The sequence below is a fragment of the Lactuca virosa genome, chromosome 1 (genome assembly GCF_052849685.1).
Source record: "Lactuca virosa cultivar CGN04683 chromosome 1, Lactuca_virosa_CGN04683_v6, whole genome shotgun sequence".
Taxonomy (NCBI): Eukaryota; Viridiplantae; Streptophyta; class Magnoliopsida; order Asterales; family Asteraceae; genus Lactuca; species Lactuca virosa.
The window spans coordinates 170277285-170304804 of NC_136426.1; positions in this window are offsets into that span (position 1 = coordinate 170277285).

Below are 27520 nucleotides of genomic sequence, written 5' to 3' on the forward strand. Positions count from 1 at the left end.
ACACTACGAATTTGTAGTGATGCCCTTTGGTATGACCAACGCACCGGAAGTATTCATGGATCTGATGAATCGGGTGTGCCGCCCTTTCCTAGAAAAGTTCGTAATCGTGTTCATCGATGATATACTCGTCTACTCTCGAAATGAGAACGATCATAAACAGCACTTGAGGCAGGTACGGGAAACTTTAAGAGCAGAGAAGCTATATGCAAAATTTTCAAAGTGCGAGTTCTGGATCAGGAAGGTGAACTTCCTTGGGCACGTGGTTAGCAAGGAAGGTATACACGTAGACCCTTCCAAAATCAAAGCGATAGAGAATTGGTCTGCACCTAAGACACCCACCGAAATCCGGCAATTCTTGGGCCTCGCGGGCTATTATCGCAGGTTCATCCAGAACTTCTCCAGAATCGCTAAGCCCTTAACTACCCTGACACAGAAAATTGTAACCTTTAGTTGGGGAGTCAAGCAAGACACTGCATTTCAAACATTGAAGCAGGCCCTGTGCAGCGCACCTATCTTGTCCTTGCCCGAAGGGACGGAAGACTTCGTGGTCTATTGTGATGCATCTAATCATGGCCTAGGCTGTGTGCTCATGTAGAGAGGAGAGGTCATCGCCTATGCCTCGAGGCAGTTGAAAACACACGAGGTCAATTACGCAACTCACGATCTAGAGTTGGGAGCAGTGGTCTTTGCATTGAAAATCTGGAGACACTATCTCTATGGAACCAAGTGCACTGTCTTCACCGACCATAAGAGCTTGCAGCACATCCTTGATCAGAAAGAGTTAAACATGAGACTGCGACGATGGGTAGAGCTACTCAGTGACTACGAGTGCGAAATTCGCTACCATCCCGGCAAGGCCAATGTGGTAGCAGATGCCCTCAGCCGAAAGGAATATTTCGGGCGAAAGGTGAAGGCATTGACAATGACCATTCATTCCCATCTATCCGCACAAATCAGGGAGGCTTAGCTGGAAGCTTTAAAACCCGAGATCATGTCAGATGAAGCTTTGCGGGGGATGGACAAGAACTTAGAGGTCAAGGGAGACGGAGCGTACTATTTCATGAACCGGATCTGGACCCCAAAGTTTGGCGGGTACAGAGAGGTTGTCATGAATGAGGCTCACAAGACGAAATACTCCGTTCACCCAGGTTTCGATAAGATGTATCTGGACGTCAAGCAGCTTTATTGGTGGCCGAACATGAAAGCAGAAATTGCAACCTTGGTGGGCAAGTGCTTGACTTGCGCCAAGGTGAAGGTGAAGTATCAGAAGCCCTCAGGTTTACTTCAGCAGCCAGAAATACCTGAGTGGAAGTGGGAAATGATAACAATGGATTTTATCACTAAGTTACCTAGATCCCCGAGTGGGCACGATGCCATGTGGGTAATTGTCGATCGGTTGACAAAATCCGCCCACTTCCTGCCAATCAAAGAAAACTTCAAAATGGAGAGACTCACGCAGATCTACATTCGAGAGATAGTTCGCCTTCACGGGGTACCTGTATCCATTATCTCCGACCGAGATAGCAGGTTCACCTCAAGGTTCTGGCAATCACTTCAGAAGGCGCTTGGAACTAAGTTGGATATGAGCACAGCTTATCATCCTCAAACAGACGGTCAGAGTGAGAGGACAATCCAGACATTGGAAGATATGTTGAGGGCATGTGTCATCGACTTCGGTATGTCATGGGACACTCATCTTCCTTTGGTCGAATTTTCCTACAACAACAGTTATCATACCAGCATCAAGGTTGTGCCGTTTGAAGCCCTCTATGGCCGCAAGTGCAGATCCCCTCTGTGGTGGGCTGAAGTGGGTGACACGCAGCTAGCCAGGGGTCAAGTCCCCGACAGTACTCTCACTGGACCTAAAATCATCCGAGAGACAACAGAAAAGATCGTACGAATCCGAGAGCGACTGAAAGCCTCTCGGGATAGACAAAAGAGCTACGCCGATAAGAGACGAAAACCCTTGGAATTCCAGGTTGGTGACCGCGTCCTCCTGAAGGTCTCACCCTGGAAAGGCATGATACGTTTCGGAAAACGTGGAAAGCTAAACCTAAGTTACATTGGACCATTTGAGATCCTTGCTAGGATCGGTCCCGTAGCATACAAACTACAGTTACCGTGAGAACTCAGCAACGTCCATCCTGTCTTCCACGTGTCGAACCTAAAGAAGTGTCTGTCCGACGAGACACTTGTGATTCCTCTCGACGAGGTCGAATTGGACGAGGGTCTACACTTCGTGGAAGAACCTGTCGAAATCATCGATCGGGAAGTCAAGCGTACGAAACAGAGTCGCATCCCGATAGTGAAGGTCCGCTGGAATGCCAAGCGGGGTCCTGAATTCACTTGGGAGCGCGAGGGTTCAATGAAGCAGAAGTATCCCCATATCTTTTCAAGTTCATGATTGTGCTTTATTCTTGAATTTCGGGACGAAATTCCCTCTAACGGGGGTATGATGTGACAACCCGGAAACTTCAATCTTGTACACTTAGTCAATTCAATCAATATTCAACTTGTTTCGTTGATTTCTGGTGCTATTTAAGGGTTCATTTGAGTGTTCTAAGCTTGAATTTAACCAAGGTTGAGTTTAGAAATGAGTCAGAGTGTTGAATAGTGAGAAAATCGGGCCATACACACCTCTTAGGTGTAAACTAGATTGTACGATACTGTGAGGCGCTACTTCAATACTGTACCCTTAGGTGTACAGGGATAAATCCTATCATAGTATAACCAGAGTCTCCTGGAGGGAGAGCGTGAGATTTGTGAATAGATCTATTCGGGACTGACAATCCCACACCCGAACTGCTAGCTACAGTTAGGCAGGCATGCCTAGGGTGACAAATGTCATTTAACTCGACGCCTGAAGAACGTTGGAAAGGTCTCTAGTCATATCAAGCATGGTTATACGACTCACATTATGTATAAATCACCTTTAGTTTACAACCTGGCACTCTTCAATGGTTTTATTTATGCTAAATAGAACTAAAATACAATATGCATACTGGCTAAAGTCAGGGTTTTCAAACAAACTGATTATGCAATACAAAATACTTATACTTCATGATTAGATTCAGCTAGTCACATGAGGTAGTATTTTCGCATATCACTACAGTTTTCAGTAACGAACATTCATGGTTTTCATACGGAAACGATAACGCTACATTCTCACTAAAGAAAATATCGGATTTTCTTGAAACTATACAAACATTTCTGCTAGCTCATCAACAAGTTTTCATTACAAACTACTGCTTATGAACTCACCAGCTTTATGCTGATATTTTAAACTGCTTGTATTCTTAGGAAATCAGTAGACAGGTACCTGCTGGATTTTTGAGGAGTTGAAGCAATAAGAGTTTAAATTTATATTCATACAAACTATATGATGTAATCCAAACAAGTTTCAGACGATTTCCAAATTGATGTAAACATTTTTATTTAAGTATTCAATATGATGGTTGTGTTGCTATGATTGCTATTATACATTGGTTGTGATGCTATAAATGACGTCCTCCACCCCAGAACGTTTCCGCCATTTTGGTTTTGGGGTGTGACAGATTGGTATCAGAGCCCTTGTTTATAGCGAACTAGTATACCGAACCTTACATGGTATACAACTATAAACACTAAAGGGGCCTAAGTGCTCTACACTAAAAGTATACTTTCAAAAATATAAGTATTTTTATAAAAAGTATACGAGCATGCATACCTAACAGAATTCGTGTCACTAGTGAACAACACAAAAAGTATTTGGATGTTGGGACACTGCGGTCAAACCTGGGCAGTTATGTAATCATGTTTCGGGTGAATATAGCCTGATCAACTATATTTAGTCAAAACATGACCAACATGTGCTTGGGAGTGACAGTGGTGTTACAACAGGCCTAAAACTTACCAAAAACTTTCATCATAAAATACTGTAGGAGTATTTTTCTAGAGCCAAATTCAATGAAGAGATTCATCCTTAGTGTTTCTACCTATCTATTTCGTAGCGATAACCTTCTTGCATTAGTAACCTTCCTGTGCTTAACGCTTGGTAGAATGCTTTCATTATCAGGATAAGATATTTCATGTTTCAAATATCTTGAGGACTTACCATCCTCTTCTTCCTGATTTTTTCTAGAAGAAGATGCCTCCTCGCCCAAGATCCAACCGAAGGAACGACACTCCGCCGCCACCACCACCACCCCAGTTCGACCCCGTCATGTTCCAGGCAGCAGTTACAGCCGCTGTAACCGCAGCAATGGCACAAGTGAACTCTGGTGGGGCTGGAGGTGGAACCGACCCACAAAGATAGGACGGAAGTCAGGGACAATAAAAGGAGTGTTCCTACAAGGACTTCATGACCGCAAAACCCAAGTCCTTCGACGGAAACGGGGGAGTCATCGCTCTGACTCGATGGTTCGAGAAGATTGAATCCATCTTCGAAATTTGCGCCTGTTCCGAAGCCAACAAGGTGAAGTTCTCCGCATGCACCTTCACCGACAGAGCCTTGACCTGGTGGAATGGTCGAGTCAAAACCCTAACCCTGCCAGTGGCTAATGCCATGGGTTGGGAACGATTGAAGGAACTCATGCTGGCTGAATACTGCCCGAGGGGCGAGGTGCAAAAGTTGGAACACGAACTTTGGAACTTGAAGATGAAGGGTTCTGACATTGCTGCCTACACTGCTAGATTCTGTGATCTGGCACTTCTCTGTCCGGGAATGGTCACCCCGGAAAACAAGAAAATCGAGAGGTACATCTGGGGACTGACGCAACCAACCAAAGGAAATGTATTGGCTGCTAGACCGACTACATTTGAGAGCGCCAAGGATCAGGCGTAGGTTCTGATCGATAATGGGGTTGACCTAGATGAGGTGGCAGCTGTTTCCGAGCCACAGAAGGAAAGTGGTGGGAAGAAGAGGAAATCATGGAATAAGCGGAAGGGTCAGTCTTCGCAAGAGCCCTCCAAGAAACAACAAACAATGGCAGTTCATGCTGTTACTGCTCCTGCTGCTGCCCCAGCTACTGTTCCGACCACCCAAGCTCCTACCGGTGTTTATGCTAGGAAACTACCTTTGTGCAACAAGTGTAACTTCCATTATCAGGGACCATGCCGTGAGTTGAGTTGCAACAGCTGTGGGAAGAAGGGTCACACAACTCGATACTGCAAGGTGCCAGCCTAACCAACCTAGCAGACTGCGGGAGCAGGTGCTGGTCAAGCTTCTTATGGATGTGGAGAGGTTGGGCACTTCAGGAGAAACTGCCCCAACCCAACAACTGGTGGCAATACAGGAAGAGTTTTGGCGATGGGCCAGGATGAAGCGGTCGCTGATCCTACCGTTGTTACGGGTACGTTCCTCCTTGACAACTCTTATGCATGCATTCTTTTCGATTCTGGTGCGGAGAGGAGTTTTGTTAGTCATGCATTCAAGCATCTAATCAAATGTAAATCCCAACCTTTAACCGAAATGTTCACCGTCGAAATGGCTAACGGAAAGAAAGAGAGCGCTAACGACATATTCATAGGCTGTACTCTTACCCTAGACAATCACTCATTTCCCATCGATCTTATGTCGGTATCCATCAAGAGCTTTAATGTCATCATCGGCATGGATTGGTTGAGCTCCAATCGTGCTGATATTCTTTGTTTCGAGAAAGCTATCCGTCTCAATCTTCCCTCTGGTGAAACCCTCATGATTTACGGAGATAAGCTTAGCTCGAACCTTCGTATCATCTCGTGCATCAAAGCTCAGAAGTACCTGCGGAAGGAATGCCATGCGTTTCTAGCTCATGTTGTTGATGAGACTCAAAAAGGTACAGACCTCGAGAGTCTTCCCGAAGTCTGCAACTTTCCTGATGTCTTCCCTGAAGACCTCCCAGGAATTCCTCCCGAGCGTCAAGTCGAGTTTCGTATCGACTTAATCCCTGAAGCTACTCTTGTAGCTAAATCTCCTTATCGTTTAGCACCGGCAGAAGTGCAAGAGTTATCTAGCCAGCTCAATGAGCTGATCAGCAAAGGGTTCATAAGGCCGAGTTCCTCACCCTGGGGAGCTCCGATCTTGTTTGTGAAAAAGAAGGATGGATCCTTGCGGATGTGCATTGACTACCGAGAGCTGAATAAGTTGACCATCAAGAACTGATACCCCTTACCCAGAATCGATGATCTCTTTGACCAACTTCAGGGAGCCAGTTATTTCTCAAAGATAGATCTAAGGTCAGGGTACCATCAGTTGCGAGTTCACGAGAATGATGTGCCCAAGACAGCATTCCGAACTCGCTATGGACACTACGAATTTGTAGTGATGCCCTTTGGTATGACCAACGCACCGGAAGTATTCATGGATCTGATGAATCGGGTGTGCCGCCCTTTCCTAGAAAAGTTCGTAATCGTGTTCATCGATGATATACTCGTCTACTCTCGAAATGAGAACGATCATAAACAGCACTTGAGGCAGGTACGGGAAACTTTAAGAGCAGAGAAGCTATATGCAAAATTTTCAAAGTGCGAGTTCTGGATCAGGAAGGTGAACTTCCTTGGGCACGTGGTTAGCAAGGAAGGTATACACGTAGACCCTTCCAAAATCAAAGCGATAGAGAATTGGTCTGCACCTAAGACACCCACCGAAATCCGGCAATTCTTGGGCCTCGCGGGCTATTATCGCAGGTTCATCCAGAACTTCTCCAGAATCGCTAAGCCCTTAACTACCCTGACACAGAAAGTTGTAACCTTTAGTTGGGGAGTCAAGCAAGACACTGCATTTCAAACATTGAAGCAGGCCCTGTGCAGCGCACCTATCTTGTCCTTGCCCGAAGGGACGGAAGACTTCGTGGTCTATTGTGATGCATCCAATCATGGCCTAGGCTGTGTGCTCATGTAGCGAGGAAAGGTCATCGCCTATGCCTCGAGGCAGTTGAAAACACACGAGGTCAATTACGCAACTCACGATCTAGAGTTGGGAGCAGTGGTCTTTGCATTGAAAATCTGGAGACACTATCTCTATGGAACCAAGTGCACTGTCTTCACCGACCATAAGAGCTTGCAGCACATCCTTGATCAGAAAGAGTTAAACATGAGACTGCGACGATGGGTAGAGCTACTCAGTGACTACGAGTGCGAAATTCGCTACCATCCCGGCAAGGCCAATGTGGTAGCAGATGCCCTCAGCCGAAAGGAATATTTCGGGCGAAAGGTGAAGGCATTGACAATGACCATTCATTCCCATCTATCCGCACAAATCAGGGAGGCTTAGCTGGAAGCTTTAAAACCCGAGAACATGTCAGATGAAGCTTTGCGGGGGATGGACAAGAACTTAGAGGTCAAGGGAGACGGCGCGTACTATTTCATGAACCGGATCTGGACCCCAAAGTTTGGCGGGTACAGAGAGGTTGTCATGAATGAGGCTCACAAGACGAAATACTCCGTTCACCCAGGTTTCGATAAGATGTATCTGGACATCAAGCAGCTTTATTGGTGGCCGAACATGAAAGCAGAAATTGCAACCTTGGTGGGCAAGTGCTTGACTTGCGCCAAGGTGAAGGTGAAGTATCAGAAGCCCTCAGGTTTACTTCAGCAGCCAGAAATACCTGAGTGGAAGTGGGAAATGATAACAATGGATTTTATCACTAAGTTACCTAGATCCCCGAGTGGGCACGATGCCATCTGGGTAATTGTCGATCGGTTGACAAAATCCGCCCACTTCCTGCCAATCAAAGAAAACTTCAAAATGGAGAGACTCACGCAGATCTACATTCGAGAGATAGTTCGCCTTCACGGGGTACCTGTATCCATTATCTCCGACCGAGATAGCAGGTTCACCTCAAGGTTCTGGCAATCACTTCAGAAGGCGCTTGGAACTAAGTTGGATATGAGCACAGCTTATCATCCTCAAACAGACGGTCAGAGTGAGAGGACAATCCAGACATTGGAAGATATGTTGAGGGCATGTGTCATCGACTTCGGTATGTCATGGGACACTCATCTTCCTTTGGTCGAATTTTCCTACAACAACAGTTATCATACCAGCATCAAGGCTGTGCCGTTTGAAGCCCTCTATGGCCGCAAGTGCAGATCCCCTTTGTGGTAGGCTGAAGTGGGTGACACGCAGCTAGCCAGGGGTCAAGTCCCCGACAGTACTCTCACTGGACCTAAAATCATCCGAGAGACAACAGAAAAGATCTTACGAATCCGAGAGCGACTGAAAGCCTCTCGGGATAGACAAAAGAGCTACGCCGATAAGAGACGAAAACCCTTGGAATTCCAGGTTGGTGACCGCGTCCTCCTGAAGGTCTCACCCTGGAAAGGCATGATACGTTTCGGAAAACGTGGAAAGCTAAACCTAAGGTACATTGGACCTTTTGAGATCCTTGCTAGGATCGGTCCCGTAGCATACAAACTACAGTTACCGTGAGAACTCAGCAACGTCCATCCTGTCTTCCACGTGTCGAACCTAAAGAAGTGTCTGTCCGACGAGACACTTGTGATTCCTCTCGACGAGGTCGAATTGGACGAGGGTCTACACTTCGTGGAAGAACCTGTCGAAATCATCGATCGGGAAGTCAAGCGTACGAAACAGAGTCGCATCCCGATAGTGAAGGTCCGCTGGAATGCCAAGCGGGGTCCTGAATTCACTTGGGAGCGCGAGGGTTCAATGAAGCAGAAGTATCCCCATATCTTTTCAAGTTCATGATTGTGCTTTATTCTTGAATTTCGGGACGAAATTCCCTCTAACGGGGGTATGATGTGACAACCCGGAAACTTCAATCTTGTACACTTAGTCAATTCAATCAATATTCAACTTGTTTCGTTGATTTCTGGTGCTATTTAAGGGTTCATTTGAGTGTTCTAAGCTTGAATTTAACCAAGGTTGAGTTTAGAAATGAGTCAGAGTGTTGAATAGTGAGAAAATCGGGCCATACACACCTCTTAGGTGTAAACTAGATTGTACGATACTGTGAGGCGCTATTTCAATACTGTACCCTTAGGTGTACAGGGATAAATCCTATCATAGTATAACCAGAGTCTCCTGGAGGGAGAGCGTGAGATTTGTGAATAGATCTATTCGGGACTGACAATCCCACACCCGAACTGCTAGCTACAGTTAGGCAGGCATGCCTAGGGTGACAAATGTCATTTAACTCGACGCCTGAAGAACGTTGGAAAGGTCTCTAGTCATATCAAGCATGGTTATACGACTCACATTATGTATAAATCACCTTTAGTTTACAACCTGGCACTCTTCAATGGTTTTATTTATGCTAAATAGAACTAAAATACAATATGCATATTGGCTAAAGTCAGGGTTTTCAAACAAACTGATTATGCAATACAAAATACTTATACTTCATGATTAGATTCAGCTAGTCACATGAGGTAGTATTTTCGCATATCACTACAGTTTTCAGTAACGAACATTCATGGTTTTCATACGGAAACGATAACGCTACATTCTCACTAAAGAAAATATCGGATTTTCTTGAAACTATACAAACATTTCTGCTAGCTCATCAACAAGTTTTCATTACAAACTACTGCTTATGAACTCACCAGCTTTATGCTGATATTTTAAACTGCTTGTATTCTTAGGAAATCAGTAGACAGGTACCTGCTGGATTTTTGAGGAGTTGAAGCAATAAGAGTTTAAATTTATATTCATAAAAACTATATGATGTAATCCAAACAAGTTTCAGACGATTTCCAAATTGATGTAAACATTTTTATTTAAGTATTCAATGTGATGGTTGTGTTGCTATGATTGCTATTATACATTGGTTGTGATGCTATAAATGACGTCCTCCACCCCAGAACGTTTCCGCCATTCTGGTTTTGGGGTGTGACACACACATTCTAAACTCAATTCACAATATAAAAACCATAAAGCATAAGCTATGAATACCAATTTTAGAAAAATGTTATAACAAATAAGAAAACTAAAATTTAAAAATGAACAATATTGTGGTACATTTCATTGGAAGATGTTACAAAAATGGTAACATCTGCTTTCCGGGCCAAGAAGTTTTGGTCATAATTAAAAAGATATAATAATAATAATAATAATAATAATAATGGATGGAACGAAATTTGTAGTAAAGAATTAATAACTTTCGAATAATTTTGATGAAATTAAAATAATTAACTTGTTTGACCAAGTTAGGAAAATAATGTTTAAGAACTAAACTTGGTAATAAAATTTTGTTCGATGAATGATATATTATCTATTTATTATTTTTGTTGAATTTACTAAGACGAAAACAATTTCTAGAAGGGAGCTGATCCGTACACAACAAATTTTCCCCACACAACAATTGGTGCTTTAAAATGTTGTATTGTACAACTACATAATGGATGAATTGTTGTGTATGGCAAAAAACTGTTGTGTACGAATCACTTCCCTTTCTAGAATTTTGTATTTATTTAATGAGTGATATCTTTTGGTGGAAATAATAATTATATGGTTTATGTATTAATTATACATTGATTTTTTTCTATATAAATCACATTAATGAACTTTTTTTTAATGATTTCTACTAAGATATTAAGACTGAAAATTATAGCTGCTAAATTTGGAACAAAAATGATGATATCTTTTAAGTACATTAATCAGTAAATCTCAAATCTCGTAACCCATAGCATAATTCAAGGACATATTTGTAATTTACCAAAAAGGGTAGGCATGTGTATAGTTACTAGGATTACCATATTGGTGAATAAAAATAGATCATATGTCTCCTGATTCTCAACATGACCTTTCACCGCAAAGGTAAAGGAAAACTGAAATGAGGTAAGCTACATATCTAGATAGATAGAGATATTTGGTGAATAAATATAGGAAAATATTAGTTTTCTCAAATTGACGTCTGAAGGATTTACAATTTAATACCTTATACAGATATTATGATAAATAAGAAAATGGGCAGTTACTAATCTAGCCAAATTAAGAAAGTCATTAGCAATTTATAGCCAAAAATTAGTAAATGTCCAATTATAGCCCACGAAACCGTAGGTTTCGATATTCGTCTACTGTTTCGCAAAATCGTCTACTGTTTCGTGTTTTGTATAAAAAAAATTCATTTTTAGGATACAAAACCGTAGGTTTTTTAAAACCTACGGTTTCCTCTCGAAACCTACGGTTTCCGAAACCGTAGCTACGGTTTTGGGTGAAAAAATAGGTTTTTTTTTTTTTTTTTTTTTTTTAAATCTATTGTTTTGGGGGTTTTAACTACTGTTTTTGGGAAACCGTAGGTTTTAAAAAACCTACGGTTTTGTATCCTAAAAATGAAAAAAAAAATTTATACAAAAACGAAACAGTAGACGATTTGGCGAAACAGTAGTCAACCTATAGTTGACTACTCTTTTGTGGGTTATGTTTGGCTAAGTGGTTTTTTTGGTTAATTTTTGTTAAGTAATTAAGGATTTTGGCTAGATTTGTATTTTCCCCATAAGAAAATACATGGTGTGCATAAAAAAGCTATTCACAATATTTATACAACTAATATTATTTATAAAAAAAAGAATCACAGTAAAACTTAAGTTATTCACAACTTAATATACAAGTCTATACATTTATTCACAGTTTAATATACAAAATATACTCTTTACAACTTAAAATTTTCATTCATACAAATCATCACACACCTTATGTGCATCATGAAATGGTTTTTGATTATGATTTTTACTAAACTTTTTAACACATAATCAATAGCAACGGAGTAAGATGCAAAACACCATAAATAACAATGAAAATAACTATATGAAGATGAAAACAACATTTATTAAAGCCTCATCATAACATACCTGTTGTGGAGAAGAAGAGTGACACATTGTGAATTGATTTTGATTATGTCGCTCATCGTATCTTATGGATCTTTCCTCGTCGGTTGCCGACACTTATGGATCTGGCCTCGTCGGTTGTAGGTGGTGTTGCGATCGTCATCAGTGGTGGCAGTTAGTGGGAAAAATCACAGATCTTAAAAAGGATGAAGCTACCACTGGATCTGGTGGTTCTATAGTGGTTCGATGGTGGTGGTTCTGGTAGATTTGTAGTAGAAATCACAAATCTAGATGGCGTTGTCCATACCGGCTTGGATTTCATCGGAACTCCTTCATCTGAACACTAAGGTGCTGTTTGTTTTTTCTTAAAAACCTCTTCTGACCACTTATTGTTGCGCCGCGCAGCACATGCGCAACACTTGACCCTTCGCAGCTGTTTGTTTTTCAGAAGATTCTGACTTAAAAACTGTTGCGCGTGTGCTACGCATTTGAAGCCCTCTATGGCCGCATCAAGGTTGTGCCGTTTGAAGCCCTCTATGGCCGCAAGTGCAGATCCCCTCTGTGGTGGGCTGAAGTGGGTGACACGCAGCTAGCCAGGGGTCAAGTCCCCGACAGTACTCTCACTGGACCTAAAATCATCCGAGAGACAACAGAAAAGATCGTACGAATCCGAGAGCGACTGAAAGCCTCTCGGGATAGACAAAAGAGCTACGCCGATAAGAGACGAAAACCCTTGGAATTCCAGGTTGGTGACCGCGTCCTCCTGAAGGTCTCACCCTGGAAAGGCATGATACGTTTCGGAAAACGTGGAAAGCTAAACCTAAGGTACATTGGACCATTTGAGATCCTTGCTAGGATCGGTCCCGTAGCATACAAACTACAGTTACCGTGAGAACTCAGCAACGTCCATCCTGTCTTCCACGTGTCGAACCTAAAGAAGTGTCTGTCCGACGAGACACTTGTGATTCCTCTCGACGAGGTCGAATTGGACGAGGGTCTACACTTCGTGGAAGAACCTGTCGAAATCATCGATCGGGAAGTCAAGCGTACGAAACAGAGTCGCATCCCGATAGTGAAGGTCCGCTGGAATGCCAAGCGGGGTCCTGAATTCACTTGGGAGCGCGAGGGTTCAATGAAGCAGAAGTATCCCCATATCTTTCCAAGTTCATGATTGTGCTTTATTCTTGAATTTCGGGACGAAATTCCCTCTAACGGGGGTATGATGTGACAACCCGGAAACTTCAATCTCGTACACTTAGTCAATTCAATCAATATTCAACTTGTTTCGTTGATTTCTGGTGCTATTTAAGGGTTCATTTGAGTGTTCTAAGCTTGAATTTAACCAAGGTTGAGTTTAGAAATGAGTCAGAGTGTTGAATAGTGAGAAAATCGGGCCATACACACCTCTTAGGTGTAAACTAGATTGTACGATACTGTGAGGCGCTACTTCAATACTGTACCCTTAGGTGTACAGGGATAAATCCTATCATAGTATAACCAGAGTCTCCTGGAGGGAGAGCGTGAGATTTGTGAATAGATCTATTCGGGACTGACAATCCCACACCCGAACTGCTAGCTACAGTTAGGCAGGCATGCCTAGGGTGACAAATGTCATTTAACTCGACGCCTGAAGAACGTTGGAAAGGTCTCTAGTCATATCAAGCATGGTTATACGACTCACATTATGTATAAATCACCTTTAGTTTACAACCTGGCACTCTTCAATGGTTTTATTTATGCTAAATAGAACTAAAATACAATATGCATACTGGCTAAAGTCAGGGTTTTCAAACAAACTGATTATGCAATACAAAATACTTATACTTCATGATTAGATTCAGCTAGTCACATGAGGTAGTATTTTCGCATATCACTACAGTTTTCAGTAACGAACATTCATGGTTTTCATACGGAAACGATAACGCTACATTCTCACTAAAGAAAATATCGGATTTTCTTGAAACTATACAAACATTTCTGCTAGCTCATCAACAAGTTTTCATTACAAACTACTGCTTATGAACTCACCAGCTTTATGCTGATATTTTAAACTGCTTGTATTCTTAGGAAATCAGTAGACAGGTACCTGCTGGATTTTTGAGGAGTTGAAGCAATAAGAGTTTAAATTTATATTCATAAAAACTATATGATGTAATCCAAACAAGTTTTAGACGATTTCCAAATTGATGTAAACATTTTTATTTAAGTATTCAATGTGATGGTTGTGTTGCTATGATTGCTATTATACATTGGTTGTGATGCTATAAATGACGTCCTCCACCCCAGAACGTTTCCGCCATTCTGGTTTTGGGGTGTGACACACACATTCTAAACTCAATTCACAATATAAAAACCATAAAGCATAAGCTATGAATACCAATTTTAGAAAAATGTTATAACAAATAAGAAAACTAAAATTTAAAAATGAACAATATTGTGGTACATTTCATTGGAAGATGTTACAAAAATGGTAACATCTGCTTTCCGGACCAAGAAGTTTTGGTCATAATTAAAAAGATATAATAATAATAATAATAATAATAATAATAATAATAATAATGGATGGAACGAAATTTGTAGTAAAGAATTAATAACTTTCGAATAATTTTGATGAAATTAAAATAATTAACTTGTTTGACCAAGTTAGGAAAATAATGTTTAAGAACTAAACTTGGTAATAAAATTTTGTTCGATGAATGATATATTATCTATTTATTATTTTTGTTGAATTTACTAAGACGAAAACAATTTCTAGAAGGGAGCTGATCCGTACACAACAAATTTTCCCCACACAACAATTGGTGCTTTAAAATGTTGTATTGTACAACTACATAATGGATGAATTGTTGTGTATGGCAAAAAACTGTTGTGTACGAATCACTTCCCTTTCTAGAATTTTGTATTTATTTAATGAGTGATATCTTTTGGTGGAAATAATAATTATATGGTTTATGTATTAATTATACATTGATTTTTTTCTATATAAATCACATTAATGAACTTTTTTTTAATGATTTCTACTAAGATATTAAGACTGAAAATTATAGCTGCTAAATTTGGAACAAAAATGATGATATCTTTTAAGTACATTAATCAGTAAATCTCAAATCTCGTAACCCATAGCATAATTCAAGGACATATTTGTAATTTACCAAAAAGGGTAGGCATGTGTATAGTTACTAGGATTACCATATTGGTGAATAAAAATAGATCATATGTCTCCTGATTCTCAACATGACCTTTCACCGCAAAGGTAAAGGAAAACTAAAATGAGGTAAGCTACATATCTAGATAGATAGAGATATTTGGTGAATAAATATAGGAAAATATTAGTTTTCTCAAATTGACGTCTGAAGGATTTACAATTTAATACCTTATACAGATATTATGATAAATAAGAAAATGGGCAGTTACTAATCTAGCCAAATTAAGAAAGTCATTAGCAATTTATAGTCAAAAATTAGTAAATGTCCAATTATAGCCCACGAAACCGTAGGTTTCGATATTCGTCTACTGTTTCGCAAAATCGTCTACTGTTTCGTGTTTTGTATAAAAAAAATTCATTTTTAGGATACAAAACCGTAGGTTTTTTAAAACCTACGGTTTCTGAAACCGTAGCTACGGTTTTGGGTGAAAAAATAGGTTTTTTTTTTTTTTTTTTTTTTTTAAATCTACTGTTTTGGGGGTTTTAACTACTGTTTTGGGGAAACCGTAGGTTTTAAAAAACCTACGGTTTTGTATCCTAAAAATGAAAAAAAAAATTTATACAAAAACGAAACAGTAGACGATTTGGCGAAACAGTAGTCAACCTATAGTTGACTACTCTTTTGTGGGTTATGTTTGGCTAAGTGGTTTTTTTGGTTAATTTTTGTTAAGTAATTAAGGATTTTGGCTAGATTTGTATTTTCCCCATAAGAAAATACATGGTGTGCATAAAAAAGCTATTCACAATATTTATACAACTAATATTATTTATAAAAAAAAGAATCACAGTAAAACTTAAGTTATTCACAACTTAATATACAAGTCTATACATTTATTCACAGTTTAATATACAAAATATACTCTTTACAACTTAAAATTTTCATTCATACAAATCATCACACACCTTATGTGCATCATGAAATGGTTTTTGATTATGATTTTTACTAAACTTTTTAACACATAATCAATAGCAACGGAGTAAGATGCAAAACACCATAAATAACAATGAAAATAACTATATGAAGATGAAAACAACATTTATTAAAGCCTCATCATAACATACCTGTTGTGGAGAAGAAGAGTGACACATTGTGAATTGATTTTGATTATGTCGCTCATCGTATCTTATGGATCTTTCCTCGTCGGTTGCCGACACTTATGGATCTGGCCTCGTCGGTTGTAGGTGGTGTTGCGATCGTCATCAGTGGTGGCAGTTAGTGGGAAAAATCACAGATCTTAAAAAGGATGAAGCTACCACTGGATCTGGTGGTTCTATAGTGGTTCGATGGTGGTGGTTCTGGTAGATTTGTAGTAGAAATCACAAATCTAGATGGCGTTGTCCATACCGGCTTGGATTTCATCGGAACTCCTTCATCTGAACACTAAGGTGCTGTTTGTTTTTTCTTAAAAACCTCTTCTGACCACTTATTGTTGCGCCGCGCAGCACATGCGCAACACTTGACCCTTCGCAGCTGTTTGTTTTTCAGAAGATTCTGACTTAAAAACTGTTGCGCGTGTGCTACGCATTTGAAGCCCTCTATGGCCGCATCAAGGCTGTGCCGTTTGAAGCCCTCTATGGCCGCAAGTGCAGATCCCCTCTGTGGTGGGCTGAAGTGGGTGACACGCAGCTAGCCAGGGGTCAAGTCCCCGACAGTACTCTCACTGGACCTAAAATCATCCGAGAGACAACAGAAAAGATCGTACGAATCCGAGAGCGACTGAAAGCCTCTCGGGATAGACAAAAGAGCTACGCCGATAAGAGACGAAAACCCTTGGAATTCCAGGTTGGTGACCGCGTCCTCCTGAAGGTCTCACCCTGGAAAGGCATGATACGTTTCGGAAAAGGTGGAAAGCTAAACCTAAGGTACATTGGACCATTTGAGATCCTTGCTAGGATCGGTCCCGTAGCATACAAACTACAGTTACCGTGAGAACTCAGCAACGTCCATCCTGTCTTCCACGTGTCGAACCTAAAGAAGTGTCTGTCCGACGAGACACTTGTGATTCCTCTCGACGAGGTCGAATTGGACGAGGGTCTACACTTCGTGGAAGAACCTGTCGAAATCATCGATCGGGAAGTCAAGCGTACGAAACAGAGTCGCATCCCGATAGTGAAGGTCCGCTGGAATGCCAAGCGGGGTCCTGAATTCACTTGGGAGCGCGAGGGTTCAATGAAGCAGAAGTATCCCCATATCTTTCCAAGCTCATGATTGTGCTTTATTCTTGAATTTCGGGACGAAATTCCCTCTAACGGGGGTATGATGTGACAACCCGGAAACTTCAATCTTGTACACTTAGTCAATTCAATCAATATTCAACTTGTTTCGTTGATTTCTGGTGCTATTTAAGGGTTCATTTGAGTGTTCTAAGCTTGAATTTAACCAAGGTTGAGTTTAGAAATGAGTCAGAGTGTTGAATAGTGAGAAAATCGGGCCATACACACCTCTTAGGTGTAAACTAGATTGTACGATACTGTGAGGCGCTACTTCAATACTGTACCCTTAGGTGTACAGGGATAAATCCTATCATAGTATAACCAGAGTCTCCTGGAGGGAGAGCGTGAGATTTGTGAATAGATCTATTCGGGACTGACAATCCCACACCCGAACTGCTAGCTACAGTTAGGCAGGCATGCCTAGGGTGACAAATGTCATTTAACTCGACGCCTGAAGAACGTTGGAAAGGTCTCTAGTCATATCAAGCATGGTTATACGACTCACATTATGTATAAATCACCTTTAGTTTACAACCTGGCACTCTTCAATGGTTTTATTTATGCTAAATAGAACTAAAATACAATATGCATACTGGCTAAAGTCAGGGTTTTCAAACAAACTGATTATGCAATACAAAATACTTATACTTCATGATTAGATTCAGCTAGTCACATGAGGTAGTATTTTCGCATATCACTACAGTTTTCAGTAACGAACATTCATGGTTTTCATACGGAAACGATAACGCTACATTCTCACTAAAGAAAATATCGGATTTTCTTGAAACTATACAAACATTTCTGCTAGCTCATCAACAAGTTTTCATTACAAACTACTGCTTATGAACTCACCAGCTTTATGCTGATATTTTAAACTGCTTGTATTCTTAGGAAATCAGTAGACAGGTACCTGCTGGATTTTTGAGGAGTTGAAGCAATAAGAGTTTAAATTTATATTCATACAAACTATATGATGTAATCCAAACAAGTTTCAAACGATTTCCAAATTGATGTAAACATTTTTATTTAAGTATTCAATATGATGGTTGTGTTGCTATGATTGCTATTATACATTGGTTGTGATGCTATAAATGACGTCCTCCACCCCAGAACGTTTCCGCCATTTTGGTTTTGGGGTGTGACAGATTGGTATCAGAGCCCTTGTTTATAGCGAACTAGTATACCGAACCTTACATGGTATACAACTATAAACACTAAAGGGGCCTAAGTGCTCTACACTAAAAGTATACTTTCAAAAATATAAGTATTTTTATAAAAAGTATACGAGCATGCATACCTAACAGAATTCGTGTCACTAGTGAACAACACAAAAAGTATTTGGATGTTGGGACACTGCGGTCAAACCTGGGCAGTTATGTAATCATGTTTCGGGTGAATATAGCCTGATCAACTATATTTAGTCAAAACATGACCAACATGTGCTTGGGAGTGACAGTCGTGTTACAACAGGCCTAAAACTTACCAAAAACTTTCATCATAAAATACTGTAGGAGTATTTTTCTAGAGCCAAATTCAATGAAGAGATTCATCCTTAGTGTTTCTACCTATCTATTTCGTAGCGATAACCTTCTTGCATTAGTAACCTTCCTGTGCTTAACGCTTGGTAGAATGCTTTCATTATCAGGATAAGATATTTCATGTTTCAAATATCTTGAGGACTTACCATCCTCTTCTTCCTGATTGTTTCTAGAAGAAGATGCCTCCTCGCCCAAGACCCAACCGAAGGAACGACACTCCGCCGCCACCACCACCACCCCAGTTCGACCCCGTCATGTTCCAGGCAGCAGTTACAGCCGCTGTAACCGCAGCAATGGCACAAGTGAACTCTGGTGGGGCTGGAGGTGGAACCGACCCACAAAGATAGGACGGAAGTCAGGGACAACAAAAGGAGTGTTCCTACAAGGACTTCATGACCGCAAAACCCAAGTCCTTCGACGGAAACGGGGGAGTCATCGCTCTGACTCGATGGTTCGAGAAGATTGAATCCATCTTCGAAATTTGCGCCTGTTCCGAAGCCAACAAGGTGAAGTTCTCCGCATGCACCTTCACCGACAGAGCCTTGACCTGGTGGAATGGTCGAGTCAAAACCCTAACCCTGCCAGTGGCTAATGCCATGGGTTGGGAACGATTGAAGGAACTCATGCTGGCTGAATACTGCCCGAGGGGCGAGGTGCAAAAGTTGGAACACGAACTTTGGAACTTGAAGATGAAGGGTTCTGACATTGCTGCCTACACTGCTAGATTCTGTGATTTGGCACTTCTCTGTCCGGGAATGGTCACCCCGAAAAACAAGAAAATCGAGAGGTACATCTGGGGACTGACGCAACCAACCAAAGGAAATGTATTGGCTGCTAGACCGACTACATTTGAGAGCGCCAAGGATCAGGCGTAGGTTCTGATCGATAATGGGGTTGACCTAGATGAGGTGGCAGCTGTTTCCGAGCCACAGAAGGAAAGTGGTGGGAAGAAGAAGAAATCATGGAATAAGCGGAAGGGTCAGTCTTCGCAAGAGCCCTCCAAGAAACAACAAACAATGGCAGTTCATGCTGTTACTGCTCCTGCTGCTGCCCCAGCTACTGTTCCGACCACCCAAGCTCCTACCGGTGTTTATGCTAGGAAACTACCTTTGTGCAACAAGTGTAACTTCCATTATCAGGGACCATGCCGTGAGTTGAGTTGCAACAGCTGTGGGAAGAAGGGTCACACAACTCGATACTGCAAGGTGCCAGCCTAACCAACCTAGCAGACTGCGGGAGCAGGTGCTGGTCAAGCTTCTTATGGATGTGGAGAGGTTGGGCACTTCAGGAGAAACTGCCCCAACCCAACAACTGGTGGCAATACAGGAAGAGTTTTGGCGATGGGCCAGGATGAAGCGGTCGCTAATCCTACCGTTGTTACGGGTACGTTCCTCCTTGACAACTCTTATGCATGCATTCTTTTCGATTCTGGTGCGGAGAGGAGTTTTGTTAGTCATGCATTCAAGCATCTAATCAAATGTAAATCCCAACCTTTAACCGAAATGTTCACCGTCGAAATGGCTAACGGAAAGAAAGAGAGCGCTAACGACATATTCATAGGCTGTACTCTTACCCTAGACAATCACTCATTTCCCATCGATCTTATGTCGGTATCCATCAAGAGCTTTAATGTCATCATCGGCATGGATTGGTTGAGCTCCAATCGTGCTGATATTCTTTGTTTCGAGAAAGCTATCCGTCTCAATCTTCCCTCTGGTGAAACCCTCATGATTTACGGAGATAAGCTTAGCTCGAACCTTCGTATCATCTCGTGCATCAAAGCTCAGAAGTACCTGCGGAAGGAATGCCATGCGTTTCTAGCTCATGTTGTTGATGAGACTCAAAAAGGTACAGACCTCGAGAGTCTTCCCGAAGTCTGCAACTTTCCTGATGTCTTCCCTGAAGACCTCCCAGGAATTCCTCCCGAGCGTCAAGTCGAGTTTCGTATCGACTTAATCCCTGGAGCTACTCCTGTAGCTAAATCTCCTTATCGTTTAGCACCGGCAGAAGTGCAAGAGTTATCTAGCCAGCTCAATGAGCTGATCAGCAAAGGGTTCATAAGGCCGAGTTCCTCACCCTGGGGAGCTCCGATCTTGTTTGTGAAAAAGAAGGATGGATCCTTGCGGATGTGCATTGACTACCGAGAGCTGAATAAGTTGACCATCAAGAACTGATACCCCTTACCCAGAATCGATGATCTCTTTGACCAACTTCAGGGAGCCAGTTATTTCTCAAAGATAGATCTAAGGTCAGGGTACCATCAGTTGCGAGTTCACGAGAATGATGTGCCCAAGACAGCATTCCGAACTCGCTATGGACACTACGAATTTGTAGTGATGCCCTTTGGTATGACCAACGCACCGGAAGTATTCATGGATCTGATGAATCGGGTGTGCCGCCCTTTCCTAGAAAAGTTCGTAATCGTGTTCATCGATGATATACTCGTCTACTCTCGAAATGAGAACGATCATAAACAGCACTTGAGGCAGGTACGGGAAACTTTAAGAGCAGAGAAGCTATATGCAAAATTTTCAAAGTGCGAGTTCTGGATCAGGAAGGTGAACTTCCTTGGGCACGTGGTTAGCAAGGAAGGTATACACGTAGACCCTTCCAAAATCAAAGCGATAGAGAATTGGTCTGCACCTAAGACACCCACCGAAATCCGGCAATTCTTGGGCCTCGCGGGCTATTATCGCAGGTTCATCCAGAACTTCTCCAGAATCGCTAAGCCCTTAACTACCCTGACACAGAAAGTTGTAACCTTTAGTTGGGGAGTCAAGCAAGACACTGCATTTCAAACATTGAAGCAGGCCCTGTGCAGCGCACCTATCTTGTCCTTGCCCGAAGGGACGGAAGACTTCGTGGTCTATTGTGATGCATCCAATCATGGCCTAGGCTGTGTGCTCATGTAGCGAGGAAAGGTCATCGCCTATGCCTCGAGGCAGTTGAAAACACACGAGGTCAATTACGCAACTCACGATCTAGAGTTGGGAGCAGTGGTCTTTGCATTGAAAATCTGGAGACACTATCTCTATGGAACCAAGTGCACTGTCTTCACCGACCATAAGAGCTTGCAGCACATCCTTGATCAGAAAGAGTTAAACATGAGACTGCGACGATGGGTAGAGCTACTCAGTGACTACGAGTGCGAAATTCGCTACCATCCCGGCAAGGCCAATGTGGTAGCAGATGCCCTCAGCCGAAAGGAATATTTCGGGCGAAAGGTGAAGGCATTGACAATGACCATTCATTCCCATCTATCCGCACAAATCAGGGAGGCTTAGCTGGAAGCTTTAAAACCCGAGAACATGTCAGATGAAGCTTTGCGGGGGATGGACAAGAACTTAGAGGTCAAGGGAGACGGCGCGTACTATTTCATGAACCGGATCTGGACCCCAAAGTTTGGCGGGTACAGAGAGGTTGTCATGAATGAGGCTCACAAGACGAAATACTCCGTTCACCCAGGTTTCGATAAGATGTATCTGGACATCAAGCAGCTTTATTGGTGGCCGAACATGAAAGCAGAAATTGCAACCTTGGTGGGCAAGTGCTTGACTTGCGCCAAGGTGAAGGTGAAGTATCAGAAGCCCTCAGGTTTACTTCAGCAGCCAGAAATACCTGAGTGGAAGTGGGAAATGATAACAATGGATTTTATCACTAAGTTACCTAGATCCCCGAGTGGGCACGATGCCATCTGGGTAATTGTCGATCGGTTGACAAAATCCGCCCACTTCCTGCCAATCAAAGAAAACTTCAAAATGGAGAGACTCACGCAGATCTACATTCGAGAGATAGTTCGCCTTCACGGGGTACCTGTATCCATTATCTCCGACCGAGATAGCAGGTTCACCTCAAGGTTCTGGCAATCACTTCAGAAGGCGCTTGGAACTAAGTTGGATATGAGCACAGCTTATCATCCTCAAACAGACGGTCAGAGTGAGAGGACAATCCAGACATTGGAAGATATGTTGAGGGCATGTGTCATCGACTTCGGTATGTCATGGGACACTCATCTTCCTTTGGTCGAATTTTCCTACAACAACAGTTATCATACCAGCATCAAGGCTGTGCCGTTTGAAGCCCTCTATGGCCGCAAGTGCAGATCCCCTTTGTGGTAGGCTGAAGTGGGTGACACGCAGCTAGCCAGGGGTCAAGTCCCCGACAGTACTCTCACTGGACCTAAAATCATCCGAGAGACAACAGAAAAGATCTTACGAATCCGAGAGCGACTGAAAGCCTCTCGGGATAGACAAAAGAGCTACGCCGATAAGAGACGAAAACCCTTGGAATTCCAGGTTGGTGACCGCGTCCTCCTGAAGGTCTCACCCTGGAAAGGCATGATACGTTTCGGAAAACGTGGAAAGCTAAACCTAAGGTACATTGGACCTTTTGAGATCCTTGCTAGGATCGGTCCCGTAGCATACAAACTACAGTTACCGTGAGAACTCAGCAACGTCCATCCTGTCTTCCACGTGTCGAACCTAAAGAAGTGTCTGTCCGACGAGACACTTGTGATTCCTCTCGACGAGGTCGAATTGGACGAGGGTCTACACTCCGTGGAAGAACCTGTCGAAATCATCGATCGGGAAGTCAAGCGTACGAAACAGAGTCGCATCCCGATAGTGAAGGTCCGCTGGAATGCCAAGCGGGGTCCTGAATTCACTTGGGAGCGCGAGGGTTCAATGAAGCAGAAGTATCCCCATATCTTTTCAAGTTCATGATTGTGCTTTATTCTTGAATTTCGGGACGAAATTCCCTCTAACGGGGGTATGATGTGACAACCCGGAAACTTCAATCTTGTACACTTAGTCAATTCAATCAATATTCAACTTGTTTCGTTGATTTCTGGTGCTATTTAAGGGTTCATTTGAGTGTTCTAAGCTTGAATTTAACCAAGGTTGAGTTTAGAAATGAGTCAGAGTGTTGAATAGTGAGAAAATCGGGCCATACACACCTCTTAGGTGTAAACTAGATTGTACGATACTGTGAGGCGCTACTTCAATACTGTACCCTTAGGTGTACAGGGATAAATCCTATCATAGTATAACCAGAGTCTCCTGGAGGGAGAGCGTGAGATTTGTGAATAGATCTATTCGGGACTGACAATCCCACACCCGAACTGCTAGCTACAGTTAGGCAGGCATGCCTAGGGTGACAAATGTCATTTAACTCGACGCCTGAAGAACGTTGGAAAGGTCTCTAGTCATATCAAGCATGGTTATACGACTCACATTATGTATAAATCACCTTTAGTTTACAACCTGGCACTCTTCAATGGTTTTATTTATGCTAAATAGAACTAAAATACAATATGCATACTGGCTAAAGTCAGGGTTTTCAAACAAACTGATTATGCAATACAAAATACTTATACTTCATGATTAGATTCAGCTAGTCACATGAGGTAGTATTTTCGCATATCACTACAGTTTTCAGTAACGAACATTCATGGTTTTCATACGGAAACGATAACGCTACATTCTCACTAAAGAAAATATCGGATTTTCTTGAAACTATACAAACATTTCTGCTAGCTCATCAACAAGTTTTCATTACAAACTACTGCTTATGAACTCACCAGCTTTATGCTGATATTTTAAACTGCTTGTATTCTTAGGAAATCAGTAGACAGGTACCTGCTGGATTTTTGAGGAGTTGAAGCAATAAGAGTTTAAATTTATATTCATAAAAACTATATGATGTAATCCAAACAAGTTTCAGACGATTTCCAAATTGATGTAAACATTTTTATTTAAGTATTCAATGTGATGGTTGTGTTGCTATGATTGCTATTATACATTGGTTGTGATGCTATAAATGACGTCCTCCACCCCAGAACGTTTCCGCCATTCTGGTTTTGGGGTGTGACACACACATTCTAAACTCAATTCACAATATAAAAACCATAAAGCATAAGCTATGAATACCAATTTTAGAAAAATGTTATAACAAATAAGAAAACTAAAATTTAAAAATGAACAATATTGTGGTACATTTCATTGGAAGATGTTACAAAAATGGTAACATCTGCTTTCCGGGCCAAGAAGTTTTGGTCATAATTAAAAAGATATAATAATAATAATAATAATAAGAATAATAATAATAATGGATGGAACGAAATTTGTAGTAAAGAATTAATAACTTTCGAATAATTTTGATGAAATTAAAATAATTAACTTGTTTGACCAAGTTAGGAAAATAATGTTTAAGAACTAAACTTGGTAATAAAATTTTGTTCGATGAATGATATATTATCTATTTATTATTTTTGTTGAATTTACTAAGACGAAAACAATTTCTAGAAGGGAGCTGATCCGTACACAACAAATTTTCCCCACACAACAATTGGTGCTTTAAAATGTTGTATTGTACAACTACATAATGGATGAATTGTTGTGTATGGCAAAAAACTGTTGTGTACGAATCACTTCCCTTTCTAGAATTTTGTATTTATTTAATGAGTGATATCTTTTGGTGGAAATAATAATTATATGGTTTATGTATTAATTATACATTGATTTTTTTCTATATAAATCACATTAATGAACTTTTTTTTAATGATTTCTACTAAGATATTAAGACTGAAAATTATAGCTGCTAAATTTAGAACAAAAATGATGATATCTTTTAAGTACATTAATCAGTAAATCTCAAATCTCGTAACCCATAGCATAATTCAAGGACATATTTGTAATTTATCAAAAAGGGTAGGCATGTGTATAGTTACTAGGATTACCATATTGGTGAATAAAAATAGATCATATGTCTCCTGATTCTCAACATGACCTTTCACCGCAAAGGTAAAGGAAAACTGAAATGAGGTAAGCTACATATCTAGATAGATAGAGATATTTGGTGAATAAATATAGGAAAATATTAGTTTTCTCAAATTGACGTCTGAAGGATTTACAATTTAATACCTTATACAGATATTATGATAAATAAGAAAATGGGCAGTTACTAATCTAGCCAAATTAAGAAAGTCATTAGCAATTTATAGCCAAAAATTAGTAAATGTCCAATTATAGCCCACGAAACCGTAGGTTTCGATATTCGTCTACTGTTTCGCAAAATCGTCTACTGTTTCGTGTTTTGTATAAAAAAAATTCATTTTTAGGATACAAAACCGTAGGTTTTTTAAAACCTACGGTTTCCTCTCGAAACCTACGGTTTCCGAAACCGTAGCTACGGTTTTGGGTGAAAAAATACGTTTTTTTTTTTTTTTTTTTTTTTTTTTTTTTTTTTTTAAATCTACTGTTTTGGGGGTTTTAACTACTGTTTTGGGGAAACCGTAGGTTTTAAAAAACCTACGGTTTTGTATCCTAAAAATGAAAAAAAAAATTTATACAAAAACGAAACAGTAGACGATTTGGCGAAACAGTAGTCAACCTATAGTTGACTACTCTTTTGTGGGTTATGTTTGGCTAAGTGGTTTTTTTGGTTAATTTTTGTTAAGTAATTAAGGATTTTGGCTAGATTTGTATTTTCCCCATAAGAAAATACATGGTGTGCATAAAAAAGCTATTCACAATATTTATACAACTAATATTATTTATAAAAAAAAGAATCACAGTAAAACTTAAGTTATTCACAACTTAATATACAAGTCTATACATTTATTCACAGTTTAATATACAAAATATACTCTTTACAACTTAAAATTTTCATTCATACAAATCATCACACACCTTATGTGCATCATGAAATGGTTTTTGATTATGATTTTTACTAAACTTTTTAACACATAATCAATAGCAACGGAGTAAGATGCAAAACACCATAAATTACCATGAAAATAACTATATGAAGATGAAAACAACATTTATTAAAGCCTCATCATAACATACCTGTTGTGGAGAAGAAGAGTGACACATTGTGAATTGATTTTGATTATGTCGCTCATCGTATCTTATGGATCTTTCCTCGTCGGTTGCCGACACTTATGGATTTGGCCTCGTCGGTTGTAGGTGGTGTTGCGATCGTCATCAGTGGTGGCGGTTAGTGGGAAAAATCACAGATCTTAAAAAGGATGAAGCTACCACTGGATCTGGTGGTTCTATAGTGGTTCGATGGTGGTGGTTCTGGTAGATTTGTAGTAGAAATCACAAATCTAGATGGCGTTGTCCATACCGGCTTGGATTTCATCGGAACTCCTTCATCTAAACACTAAGGTGCTGTTTGTTTTTTCTTAAAAACCTCTTCTGACCACTTATTGTTGCGCCGCGCAGCACATGCGCAACACTTGACCCTTCGCAGCTGTTTGTTTTTCAGAAGATTCTGACTTAAAAACTGTTGCGCGTGTGCTACGCATTTGCTGCGTGGCGCAACACTTGACCCTCTGCTTCAAACCTCTTCACGCCTTACTTTAACTTATTGCAGCAGTCTGCAGAGGTTAAAAAACAAACAAACTTTTTATTACATGTTGCGGCCGTTTGGTCCCCCTCTTCTGCTATGGAGGGTTGCAGAGGTGGTCCGAAGACTTCAAACATTTTCGCTTCGAAAAAACAAATGGCACCTAAATATTACTAGAAGTACTTCGATCTCGCTAAAAATCCTTTTGAATCTCAAGATCTTGTTCAACAAAGCCTAGATCTGGAAGCGGAAATGTAGATCTAGAAGCAAAAATAATAAATCTGAAGCAAGGGCTCGTAGATCTGATTGAACAAAACCACAATGGAATTGAGGTAAAAACACTTTGGAGAAACTCCTTCCTAAAATAATAGGTCGTTTTTACCGGTTGATCTAAGATCTGAAGTGGAAATTATTTTTGATACAACATTCGGGTGAAAGTTGTGTGGTTGTCGACGACAACGGT